This window comes from Octodon degus, unplaced genomic scaffold, assembly GCF_000260255.1.
Source record: "Octodon degus isolate 3935 unplaced genomic scaffold, OctDeg1.0 scaffold00053, whole genome shotgun sequence".
Taxonomy (NCBI): domain Eukaryota; kingdom Metazoa; phylum Chordata; class Mammalia; order Rodentia; family Octodontidae; genus Octodon; species Octodon degus.
Genome location: NW_004524629.1, coordinates 12421979 through 12432705, shown reverse-complemented (window position 1 = coordinate 12432705; position 10727 = coordinate 12421979). Strand labels below are relative to the sequence as shown.

The window sequence follows — 10727 nt, the reverse complement described above, 5'->3', positions numbered from 1 at the left end:
ATTGATTATTATTTTTATATCCTGGGGGCAGAGCTGATGCAACATGTGGTGCTGGGGATTGAACCATGGTCCTTATGCTTGCGTAAGCTTGCCTAAACAGGCACCTTAGTCTGCTGAGCTATCTTGCTGGCCCCATTTTTTTTTCTTTCAGTACTGGGGATTGAACTCGGGACCTTGCACTTGCCAGGCTGGTGCTCATGCTTCTCAGTTATATCCCTGGAAGTAATCTTTGTTTGGATGCCAGACACTGTGAATTTTACTTGCTGGGTGCTAGGTATTTTTGCATTTTTATAAATCTTCTTGACTTTTGTTCTGGGAGATACTTAGGTGTCTTGGATATGACTCACTCTTTTTGGATCATATTTTTATAACAAATTAAACATTTATTATTTTATAATAAATTAAGAAGTCTAGAGCAGCTCAGTGTAGGATAATTCTGCTCCACCATAAGGCAAGACATTTTCTGAGTACTTGACCTAATACCTTGCAGTTTCTGAGGCTTTTTACTAGTCTTGTTGATGCTTGTAGGTGGGGAAAACAGTTTCCTCATATTTTTGTAGATCCACTCCCACCATGCTCCAGTCTGAGGTAGATTTTTTACAAACATGCAAGAACTGTGAACTCCTGAGGGAGAATCAACAAATCTTCAGGATTCTGTGCATGCATCTGTCTTCTCTTTGGTATTCTGTTTTGTGAACTATTGCTGACTTGGTTTCTTGGACGCTAAGCCTATTATTCCTCAGGAAATCTGCCAGCCTTTTTTTTCCTCTGCTAAGCTCTGCAAGGCCCCTTGAGGTGGTAATGTGGGGCGAATATAGTATTCACCTTATGAATTTCTTGTCTCTCAGAGACTACTGTCCTATGGTGCATGATAATCAATGTCTTTAAACTTAATTTATATATTGTATCTTTTTAAAGAAGCCTTAGATGTAACTACAAATCTGGTCCATATTCACTCATTACAGTTGCAAGAGGAAGTGTAGCCATTGTTTTTTCATCTTTGCAATTTAATCTTCTCTCGATTTTTTTAATCTTTATTTAAAAAAAGTTTCAAGGGGATATAGCTCAGTGGCATAGTGCCTGCCTGGCAAGTGGAAGGTCCTGAGTTCAATCCCTGGTACTGAAAACAAACATAAATGAACAAATCCCATAAATCCAACCTGAGCAACTTAGCTGGGACCTTGTCTTAAAAATTTTAAGCCTTGGGCTGGTGAGATGGCTCAGTGGTCTAAAGCACCTACTTAGAACAAGCTTAGCAAAGCACAGGGACCGCGGCTCAATCCCCAGCACCACATGCCAGCCAGCCCCGCCCCCTGGTGGGCTGAGCTGGCCACACACACACACACACACACACACATAAATAAATAAATAAAATAAAAAAAAACAAAACATTAAAAAAATCCTCTTAAAAAAAATTTAAGCCTTAGGTAAGGCTCAATAAATACCCATAAAGGCAGATGAAGAGCCTAGTGTTGAGGAGCCAGCTTTGAGAAGCTCTGAAGATGAAGTAGATGTACTTTTAAATGGAACCCATGACCAGAAACAAAAACTCATCAGAGAGTGACTTCCGGGAGAAAGTGAATCCTCCAGTGCATATGAATTTGAAAAACAATGGAAGCTGAGTTAAATGCCACCATAAAAACAATGGAGGACAAGCTTTCTTCTCTTGGAACAGGGTCTTCCTCAGGAAATGAAAAAGTTGGAGTAGCTCCAGCAAAGTACTATGATGGTGTATATTTTGATCTGATTCTGAGGATGAAGACAAAAGAGCACAGGTAAACAAGAAGAAACAGAAGAGATAGCACAAGATTCTAACAAATGGTGAATTGCTGTATGATCTTGAAAAAGATAACAGAGGCTAGACCTGGGTTGATGTACAGAGAAGAGGTTTTCATGGTTTTGGACTACAGAGGTTACATTAGCAGCAGCCAGTTCCTAATAGTGATGTTGTCTTGAATTGCCTTGCCTCTATGACCACTTTATGCTTCTATTTGCAAAGGCATGAATTCTACAAAACTCACTATAGAGCAATGTTTGTGATGAACTGTTTTGTCAACAGAAAGGAGGTTCTAAGATACAATAACCCAGACAACACGAAGAAAAGACAGAGCCACAAGAAGCTTCACTTTAACCAGGAAGATCTGGCAGAGCAGGCAGAAGCTGAAGAAATCAAGCACCCCATCATGTGCACATAGTGCTCCACTGAAGTGGCCATCTACGACAAGGATGACGTCTTTTGCTTTTTTCAATGTGTTAGCAAGCCATTTCTAAGTGGTGCAGTTGGCATTTAATTGTACAAAACCATGTAAAGGAAACCATGTGGACTAGAAGGAATAAATTCCTCCCTCTAGTTCAGATTATTAAGTGATGTTGAGCCTTTACTTGAGGAATCAGTATTTATCTGTATGAAAAAAATGGTCATCAGTCTTCATCTTTCCTCCCTTTTTTTGTTTAGTTTTATGATGACTACTGGTGGGACTTATCATTCATTTGGAAATAATGGAGCTTTTTATTTATTAAAGCTCTTTAGAATTAAAAAAATCTATATACACTTTATCTCGTTTTCCAGTTGTTGATATTTGCTACATTGTGTTCTTTCTATTACTCTCTCATATTAACTGAGCCATTTCAGAGTAAATTGCACACATGAGGCTGTTTCATCACTGAGTAACTGTTCAGAACAGAGTCACTTTCTTCAAATCAAAGATGATTTCAGAAAATGGAAAGATATTCCTTACTCCTGGATAGGCAGAACCAGCATTGTGAAAATGGCCACACTCTCAAAATTGTTATACAGATTTAATGCAATCCCTGTCAAAATACCAACAACATACATCATAGATCTAAAGAAAATATCCCTAAAATGTATTTAGAGCCAGAAAAGACCTAGAATAGCAAAGGTAATCCTGCCCAAAAAAGGCAAGGCAGGAGGCATTACAATACCGGGCTTGAAGTCATACTGCAAAGTTACTGTGATAAAATCAGCATGGTACTGGAAAACCACCCCCCTCAAAGAAAAAGAAAAAAAAAAAAAAGAAAAGAAAAAACAAAACACAAAACCCAGACTGGGGATCAATGGAACAGATTAGAAGATGCAGATACAACTACAAACACACTCAATCACCTTATATTTGACAAAAAGTCCAAATATGTTCACTGGAATAAAGATAGTCTTTTAACAAATAGTGCTGAAAAAACTGGCTCTCCACATGCTGAAAACTAAAACTAGGTCCAGATCTATCTAAACATTAAAACAGAAACACTCTCTACTGGAAGATAAAGTAGGTTGAAATCTTGAAGACACAGGGGTAGGCAGAGAGTTCATGAACAAAAACCAAACTGTACAGGAAACACTTCAAAGAATCAAAAACTGGGATCTCATCTTATTTAGAAGTTTCTGCACATCAAATCATCAACAGGTTAAAAAGATAACCCATAAATTGGGAAAAAATCTTAATCAATAATCACTCAAAGGACTTCTAACTAGAATATATAAAGAACTAAAATATCAGGCCCCCAAAATTCATAGACTCAATGAAAAAATGGGCATCTGAGATGAATATACACGTCTCAAAGGCAAAAATACAACTGGAAAATAAATACATGAAAAAATGTTTCATAGCACTAGTCATCTGAGAAATGCAAATCGAAACAACATTGAGAAATCATCTCACTCTAGAAAGAATGGCTGTCATAAAGAAATCAACTGATAACAGACGCTTGAGAAGCTGTGAGGGAAAAGGAACCCTTCTCCACTGTTGGTGGGATTGTAGACTGGTACAACCATTATAGAAATCAGCTTGGAGACACCTCAAAAAACTAGAATTGAAAGTCCCATTCAACTCAGCTATTCTTATTCTGGGTATTTTTCGAAAAGAACTGAAAACATCAAACCACAATGATAGATATACAAGCCATGTTTATAGCAGCACAATTTGTCATATCCAAATCTTGGAAACAACCAAAATGCCCATCACCTGAGGAACGGATAACAAAAGATGTGATATATTTATACAGTGGAGTACTACTCAGCTATAAAGAAAGACAATCTTGAAGCCTTTATAGGTAAATGGATTCAACTAGAGGCTATATTCATAAGCTAAATAAATTAGAACCACATGTGTAAATACCATATTGTCTCCCTATTGTAAAAGAACTTGAAAGAATAAACAACATCTGAAAAGATTAATAGACATAGTAAAATGGAAAGAAACTAAACATAAGGAATAAACAATAAAGATGACAGAAAAGGAAGAAAGATAGGGAAAAAAGTAAGAGGGAAATTCATACAAGTATATATTCAGGATAGCTGCGATGATTGTAGTACTCATTTCCAACAGGTTTTTGAAAGTAGCAGTTAATGTTTAAAATTTTCATATTGCCTATCTCTAAATGCTGTTGTCTATATTCTGAGTGACTACATCGAAGACAGCAAAGTACAATTCAAAACCACTGTTCAAGACTTTTCTTTTTGTTCTTCTAAATGTGTACCATTTCTAATGGCTTATCAATTAGTACTCTTTCTTTAAAGTAAATTTAAAAATATAAAGTAGAAAAGGACAAAAGAAAAAGTTAAAGTTTATTTAAAGTAAGCATTAATGTTTAGTTATTTGACCAATTTTGAATACTCATATCTATTAATCGGAACAACAGCTTTGATGATGAACATATGTAATATAACAGCCATTGTTAATTTTTTATTCTTGTTTTGAAACTCTGTACCATTTGTACTGTCACTTGTTGCTCTGTCTTTGCCTGTTTCTGCTATTCATTTTTACTCTTTAAAGTTTTAAAAATTTGGAAAAAGAACAGTCACTTTTTCTATAATTAGAATATTATGATCAAATTCAAGAAATTAAACATTAGAATGATTTCATTTAATGAACAGTATATAGTGTGTTCTAAATGGTACAGTGAATGGAATGACTGTCATCACTTTAAACAATTTATGATTCTTGTATCTCTTAACTCTGTTGGTCAAGAATTCAGTATGACACTCTAGGACATTCTCTTTTTCACTCTGTGGTGTCTGTAGCCTCAAGTAGCATGCCACTTAGTGTCCGGAGCTAGGATAGTTGGGAAATAGTTGAACATCCTTTTTTCCTCACATGGCTTCTCTACATGGCTAGCGTGTGTTCTCTACAACACAGCAACCTCAGAATACTCAGGCTTCCTTACGGCGGTTCAGCGTACCAAGCACAGACACTCTTAAAGATTACTGGTAATACAAATTGGTATTAGACATTGTTATGGATTGGATCTCAAATGTCTCCCCCAAATCTCTTATGTGTTTGGATCATGCAGCATGATTGTTGATTTGCTTTTGGGGGTAGGACTTGGGACGCAGTGGGTCAGTAGAGGTGTGACCTGGGAGGTTATGGCTTCCTCTCTGGCTTTTCTTCTTTCTACTAGAAGCACAGACTTTCAGCCTTCCATTACAGGCTCTGGCTTTCTGACAAAGATTCACAGTATTGACTTGGCAGTAGGATTTTAGGCCTTTGACCTTTGACTTCTGCAAGATCCTCTGGTTCACTAGTGTTCAGGTGACCATTTTGCATTATTCTGTCTCTGATCTGCTAGACTGCCATCGGACTATCCTGATTCTTTAAGCATACCTGATAAATTCTTGTAAAATCATACATAGGTTTCATATTGAATCTGTTTCTCTCAGGAACCTTAACTAATACAGATTTTGGCCTCAGAGAAGTGGTGTTGTTGCTGTGACTCTACTTGACCATGTGGTTTTGAAGCCTTTGGATCTGTTGTTGAAGAGACAAGGAGATACTGGCTAGAGAAGCCCTAGAACGGTGTAAGCAGAGTTTGACGGGAGATTCTGGTCAGAGTTCAGAAGACTACAGTGCAAGGAAAGTTCAGACTGTAATGGTAAAAGCCAGACTCAGGACTGTTCCCAGTCTCAGTTGGAATCAAGGACACCATTGGAAGCTGGACTGCACACCATGTGTATAATGCTCTGGCAGAAAATTTTTATACATTTTGTTCATGACCTGAGATTTTGCAGGAGAGTGAGATTAAGGGTGGTAGACTAATCTGGCAGAGGAAACTTTAAGGCAGCTCAATGCTGAGGCTGTGGTATGGATACTGCGCGAAGCTTTTGGCTATGCCTACTGTGAGAAGCTGGATCAAAAAAGAGAATGGGGGGCTGGCCTCATAGTTTAGCAGATTAAAGCACTTGCAAGCAGGCACAGGGGCTGGGCATTTGAATCCCGGGTTTGCCGTGCTGGCACCACCTCCGGGACATGCTGAGATGGCAATTGAGGCTGGGCGTGGTGGCGCACGCCTGTGATCTCAGCTCTTGGGAGGCTATAAACAGGGGGATCACTACAAGTCTGATCTAGTAATGAGACCCTGAATATCCTGTAGACCCTTTCCTAAAATACAACAACAACAATAACCACCACAACAACAAAGAGAATGGGGTAATTTGAAAAATTTTGCTGGTGGAAGAAAGGAACTGCAAAGTTGGGGTCTATAAAGTCTTAGCCCTGGTTGCTGAAAAGATTAACATTAAAAAGAAGCCAAACACTTTGCATCAGCACAATAGGAAAGATGACTTGAGCATACCTTAGAAACTCCAATGACCCCACTTATCAAAGATGGCTTGAGGGTGCAGAGTTGGGAAACTTTCAGCTGAGAAGAGAGTCCTAGGGCACCAAGCTCCAGAAAGAGCCTCTAAAGCATTGATTGCCTAGGATTTAGATTACAGTGCTCAGATCCAGGCACTCAGAGTCCTCTGCAGCAGTGATACAATGGGCCAGGCCATTGCTTGAGCTGTCTAGATATCAGGAGGGTTAGGAAGTGAGACAATGTACCCCTGAGAGGGCAGTGCATGAAGCTGTGAGGTTAAATGCAGTGGAAACTCCAGGAAGTTGGAGAAGCCAGAAGTCGGGCCAACTGAAGAGTCATAGGCAGTGAGCAAACACCCCAACAGAGAGGCTGTAAGGACTGCAACTGTTAGTGTACAGGGTCAGGACCGTGTAAGCCATAAGAGTTCACAGCTGTCCACAATATGCCCCAGTTTCTCGACTTAGAGGCATAGGATTTAATATTTGTCCTGCTAGTTTCCATCTTGATTTAGTCCCATTTCTATTTCTTCCTTTCTTTTAAAATGAGAGTATTTACACTCATGTATGTCAGCAGTGTTTAACTTTATTTTTTGATTTTTTTTAATAGGGCTCACAGTTAAGAGTTTGCTCTGGGTCTCAGAGGAGACATTAAACTTGGACCTTTCAGCAATGTTGGAAATGTTAAAACTTTGGTAACTCTTTAGCTATGGGTGAAATGTATCTCTGTGTAAAAAGATACATGTGAGTCTTTGGGGGGGATAGGGGCAAAATATTAGATCTAGATGGACTCTATCTTAGTCAATTTTTCTCATTGCTGAGACAAAATACCTGCCACACAAAGTTAAAGAAGGAAAGGTTGACTGCAGCTCACAGGCCTGATTCATTCCCTGGTTCCACCAAAAACAAAACAAAAAGAAACAGATGAACTGTACTTTTTACCAATGCTAGAGTCATGGAAAACAAGGAAAGATGACAATTTTGTAGACTCAAGGAGCCTGTATCAGCAACAGTTCTCAACTAAAATACCAATCACTGTGATTGGCTTAAATGACAAAATTTATGTCTGACAATTCTGGAGGCTAGAAGTTCAAATTGCAGGTATCCATAGGCTTGGTTTTGCTAAGACTCCATGCCTTGTCTTGCAGGCAACCACTTTCTTGCTATGTTCGTACACAGCCATCCTGTCTGTGTTTTCATCTTTTACGAAAATAGCAGTCACAGGATCAGGGAGATAACTAGGTGGTCTAAGTGCCTGCCTGGAAAATACAAAGACTTGGGTTTGATCCCCAGTATCACATGCTATGCTGACTATCAAAACTGGGCACGATGATACACTCCTGTAATCCCAGGGCTGGGGAGGCTGAGACAGAAGGATCACCATGAGTCCAAGCTGTGTAGCAAGATCCTATACCAAATAAATAAATAAATGATTTAAAAGAAGAAAAAGAAAAATAAAATACCAGCCATGAGCCATTGCAGTACATCGAGCTCCATAGAGACAGCAGCAGGGCAAGTGAGAGCCCAATGGGCACAGGGCGATTCTGTACCTTGCTGAGGAGAACAAATAAAAATAGGCAAAGGAGACCTTAAGAAGCCGAGAGGCAAAATGTCAAAGAAAGCTATGCGTTTTTTGTGCAAACTTGCCAAAACGAGCTCAAGAAGAAGCACCCAGATGCTTCCGTTAACTTCTTAGAGTTTTCTAAGAAGTGCTCAGAGAGGTGGAAGACCATGTCTGCTAAAGAGAAAGGAAAATTTGAAGACATGGCAAAGGTGGACAAGGCTCATTATGAAAGAGAAATGAAAACTTATATTCCTCCTAAAGGAGAAACTAAAAAGAAGTTCAAGGATCCCAATGCGCCCAAGAGGCCGCCTTCAGCTTCTTGTTCTGTTCTGAGTATTGCCCAAAATTCAAAAGAGAACATCCTGGCCTCTCCATTAGTGATGTCACAAAGATACTTGGAGAAATATGAAATAATACTGCAGCAGATGACAAACAGCCATGTGAAAAGAAGGCTGCTAAGCTGAAGGAAAACTATGAAAAGGACATCGCTGCCTACCCGGCTAAAGGAAAACCTGATGCAGCAAAAAAGGGAGTTGTCAAGGCTGAAATAAGCAAGAAAAAGGAGAGGAGGAAGATGAAAGGAAGAGCAGGATGAAGAGGATGAAGATGAAGAGGAGGATGATAATGAATAAGTTGGTTCTAGTGCAGTTTTTTTTTTCTTGTCTGCACAGCATTTAACCCCCCTGTACACAACTCACTTCTTTTGAAGAAAATTGAAATGTAAGGCTGTGTAAGGTTTGATTTTAAACCATACAGTGTCTTTTCTGATATAGTTAGCAAACTACCGAGTGTATCTTTAGATGGCCCTGCCCTGGTGGTATTTTCAATAGCCATTAACTTGGCCTGGTACAATATAGGGGTTGTAAATTGGCATGGAAATTTAAAGCAGGTTTTTGTTGGTGCACAGCAGAAATTATTTATGCATGGGACCATAGTTTTTCATTCTCAGTTGTCTCTAATGCAGTTTATACAAAGTAATTGTTCTGTTAACTGAATACTACTCTGTAATTGCAAAAAAACATTGCAACTGGGTGACATTCTGACTGCTTCTACGTAAATACAAACTTTTTTTAATTGAAAAGAAAATACAAGTCACACAGAAATAGGGCACACAATTTTGACCCCATGTCATGTTAGCTACCTTTTTGAAGACCTTGTCTCCAACTACAATCAGATTCTAAGATACTGGGGATGTGGCATCAGCACTCGAATGTATGGGAGGAGCACAATTCAGCCTGTAAAGGGGACTCCCACATGTGTTGGTTGGGGGAAAAGTTGCTAACAAGTATATTATGAAGAAGATAGGAAATAAATATCTACAGTGTGGTAGACTGAAACTAGCCTCAACTCGGACATTTCACCCCTGAGACATGGGCACCTTTGCCCTTCCTTTGAATTTGGTCTGGCCTGTCACCATTTGGACCAGTGGAGGAGAATGAAGTGAAGCTGATTCAGGGCCCAGCCCAGACTTCAAGAGGCAGTTTCTGTCTCTCTTCTTCCTCCTTCCTCCTTTAGCACTGCCTGATTCATCAATATTTCTTTGCTCAAATAAGCTATGTTAAATTCAGCTTGTCAAGTCTCCTTTAATACGGTCTTGGGGGGGGGGAGTCTACAACTGTTATGCGTTAATCCTGCTGTCAGTCACTTGTGGCCTTCTCTACTTGGTGATTTTTTAAAAATTGTGCATTTGTATTGGCTTGAACCCTACCACATTCAGTAGAGAGCTTGTTCTGCAGAAGGGGTGCCCATTGTCAGCCCGCAGGACGTGGATTTGGGACCCCTTCAGCGCTCTCCACCTGCTTCGGTTCCACGCAGCAGGCTCAGGCTCCCATTTCCTCGTTTTCATTCGGGATCCCATGCTGGCACAGACATGCTGCCTCAGCGTGGCCACAGACCTCCCACTTAGAGCTCACTGGCCTCAGCGTGGCTGTTTTCGAGGTTGGTTCCATCTGGGGTGCAGAAGATGAGAGGGTTCTTGGAGCCTCTATGTCGAGGAGCAAGCAGTGGGAGAAAGAAGCCAGCCTGATTTTTTTCCTGCCCACCTAAGGAGAACCCACCATGCTTTCACTCCAATCATGACACGTAATTCTGACTTGGCTCTTTATAATATTTTTAAATAAATTAGGATTTGTCATTGTTCATTCATTTTGACACCCCCCCCCCCCCTAGAACTGTCACATTGGAGAAAAGAGGCAATCTCTAGGTGCGGTAGTTGAGAAAGGTGGTGGGAGAAGGCATTTTCATTGCCCTTTAAGGCATCAGCTCCCGACCCTTCGAGTGGGAAAGTTGTAATCTTCCTAGGGCTTTGTGAGCCCTTACAGAGATGGAATTTGGGGTGCACCCAGCCCTGACGGCACTGGCACGATGCTTTGGGATGATGCTGGAGTCCCCAAGATGCCGACCACCAAGAAGCGCTCCTGCACGCCCCCCCTCCTCCTCCGCCCCTGCGCGGGAGCTGCGCAGTCCTGGGGCGCCCCGAGGACTAGCGGCGGGCGGAGGCGGAGCCCGCGGCTCGGAGCCGCCTCCCGGGCGGGCAGGGGCGGTCCCCGGCGGTGCAGGCCGCTTCCCCTTCCTTCGGGCGC

General features: G+C 40.7%; 1 pseudogene; it reads left to right on the top strand.

Annotated features, from left to right (window-relative positions):
* Positions 1-2271, top strand: part of LOC101574920 — a 4391-nt pseudogene extending 2120 nt beyond the window's left edge.
* The last annotated feature ends 8456 nt before the right edge of the window (positions 2272-10727 follow it).